Genomic DNA, 3,178 nt, shown 5'->3' with positions numbered 1-3,178 from the left:
TCTCGTCATTAGTTGTATGTGACTTGTTCAGACATTACACTCATCATCACCCCTGATTTGAAGGTACTGAAATTCATATCCTTTCATTCTAATCTGATTACTTGCTTCTTCCAGATTGGAGAGGAAGTTGTTCTTTTGCACATTACTGTTGGGACTGGCAAAGGTCGTCTAGGAGGTTTAGCACTGGCCCAATTTTTTTATCAGGTCAGACAAACTGTGGTTTTCTTTCCTTGCTAGCTTCCACTATGGGGATTATTGATACTTGCCTGGACGTTGAAATATTTAAAACGTGCCTTCAATGCGACGCAGGTGATCATGTCATTCATCGGTTTTCTTTTTTAAAAAATCTGGATTTTTCTGCGGACAGGACCTTATTGGCAAGAAACTTATTTCTGCAGGACATAATATCGAAGTTACAATTTCATTGCTAGAAATGTCTTTGCGAGCAATTGTGGCATTGAAGTAGACATTCCCACTTCATGAACCGGACAATCTAAGCATATCCATGGCAGGAGATATTGCTACAGAAGTCAGTGATGAGACCACTGAACCATAGAATCAGAAACAGATCAAGCATCAACTGAAAGTGCAGTCAAACACACCGGTGCACCAATTTATATTTAAAGCGTGCTACGGATCACAGCTTAAGAATATAGTTCCTCCAAACTTCCAAGTCCTCTCACTTGTGATCACACATAAATTCCTCAATGTTTGGCATTATAGGCCATCCCTTTTGAAGTCAACCTTTAACTAGGGTCTTTGTTCTTCTGACTTGCCAACCTCGCTTAGCAAGTCATCTGAAAAATATAATATGATTTCATGCATAAGCGTGAAAGTCCTTAATTATCGACTTTCGTTCAAAACCATCTCTTTGAACACTCAGAAACTACTTCCCCAACCTTGATAGCCTTGCCTCATGACAAGCTTTAAGACCACACTTTTGTTGCATCACTCTAATTTTGTGCATTTCATAAACCATTTACAATTGACTTTCTAAGTACTAACTTACCTAGAATTGTCTTTGGGAACCTTAAAGGGATTCTGTTCCTTAGTTTGTTAAGGTTTCTCCTTTTGTAAGCCTTTTAATTGCTATATAGTCTAATATAGATAATTCCATACTTTAAATTCACTATAGCATCACGGTTGCTAATAGCAACACGTTTGAGCACCCACTTGATTCTCCATTCCCAACTTGTATAATCACCCTTGATTATACTTTTCAATTCTTATGGTTCAGTTTTATCCTTTCACAACCTTGAGCTTCAGGTAATCTCTTTCCCTGCTTCATTGTAAGAGAGCGCCAGTGCTGCGAATTTCTTCTATAACTTTTCCACCTTATACACTAGGGATGTATGTAAAAGCCAAGAAGTGGAGAAAATTCCTGAAGAGGTTGCCAAGTTCCCTCTTGAGTACCATGTCTCAACAAAGGCAGGATCCAAGTTGGCAATGTAAAATCTGGCTGGAAAATTACGGTTATGGTAACAAAGTTTTGAGTAATTTTGGACAAGGTATCAATGCTTTATCAATCAGATATTTATTACTGCTGCAACAGATAGAGATAGCGGCATTATCCATCTTGCATTTGAACAGGTGGAGAAAGTTGCCAGAAATTACTTTCAACACATTACTGAAATCGAGAACACAATATTCACAGACTGTGAATGGCATTCTTGTGTTCATATAAAAACAAGTTTAATGACAATATCAGCCTCAACTCTTTCGCTTTTCTGCATTTTTGCGCGTTGGTGAAGGAGAGCTCAGTACTTTCAGATAGTAACAAACATCAAGTTGTTCCGTGCGACTTCATTGGAATCATCAAAAGACAGCAATCAGTGATTTTGAGAAGTAAGACAATTGTTATTACTCTCGTGCATTCAGATGAATTTTCATAACAAATGACGAGTTTATATGCCCAAGCAGACGTATTTGCTTATGGCAAGGTCAGTAAGGAATCTCTCGTGTTCTTTCATGGTCTAAATGTTTCTTTCTTCATATCCCCGAGGAACCTCGAGCAGAAGGTGTTCTGGATTATTTGATTCCTCATAGAGTAAGTTCCTGAAGGTTCTTTCCTTGTAACTCTACAGTTACCTTGTTCTTGCAGACTTTCACAGGAAACCGTCCATCCCTAAGTGTGCTGTATTATAGATCCAGATTACAAATGATCAAATCCAGATTTTGATTTGATATCAAGTGATGTTATCAAATTATCATCTATGTGCTGTTATCTTCAAAGATGTAGGCAATAACAGCATCAATGCAGGGAAGAATGCTGTATCCGCCATAAGTGTGTAAGTTTTGGAAAGCACTGTCATAGTTTCTCAAGAAAGAGAAAGAGATTGAAAAACAATATAGGAAAAACTCATGCATATGTACCATCATTCCCGCCCAGCAAGTGTCTGGTAAATCTGAGAGAAAAGCTTTCACACTCCCACTGGGACCAAGTATGGAAGTAAAAAAACCAAAGCAAAAGGAGCAAGCGTTTTTTTTTCTTTCAAAACCTGAAATTCGGGCTGTCTAGCTTGAAGGCAAGCTCTCTGGCTGCTGCCACCACATCGACATGGCCATAGTGAGGAGTTAACGATGAGATTTCACGCCTCGCTGTGTCAGACAAATGACCCAACCTGCGTAGAGTACCAAACTTGTAGGAAATGAGTACTACTTACATGAACAACCCTGAAAATCAGTGTTGGCAAGGATGCATTCATGTCCCAGGCCATCTATGAGAAGATCCTCTGGTGTTTCAATCCCACAAACAGCAACTACAACCAAACAACCAACTTGAGTTCCTTCAACTCAATCATGAAGTAGACTGTCTCTCAGTTTCTCTGAGTGACCAAGTCAGCTTGCAGGGAGTCTTGTGATGCTACAAATATTAAACCTGGTGAATCAATCCTTTTAAGAGTGCCTTGGCTGGGAATTGAGTAAGCATGTGCATGGCCTTGCCACCAGTTTTCACCATCTATGCTCAGGTTACTACAAGCAAAAGCTTTGTTAGCTTCTTCTCAGAGATGAAAGAAAAACTCGAGCTACCTTCTGCAGTTCCATAGAGAAAAAGGACAAACCACATGTCATACAAATGGTAGATTGCTTAAAAAAATAAAAAGTTAGAATTTATGCTTGATAAATTTAAATGACGATATTAAAAAATTAAAAAATTTCAAAATAATCTTAATAAATT

The sequence above is a fragment of the Selaginella moellendorffii genome, unplaced genomic scaffold (assembly GCF_000143415.4).
Source record: "Selaginella moellendorffii unplaced genomic scaffold, v1.0 SELMOscaffold_223, whole genome shotgun sequence".
Classification (NCBI taxonomy): Eukaryota; Viridiplantae; Streptophyta; class Lycopodiopsida; order Selaginellales; family Selaginellaceae; genus Selaginella; species Selaginella moellendorffii.
This window is presented reverse-complemented; position numbering follows the sequence as displayed.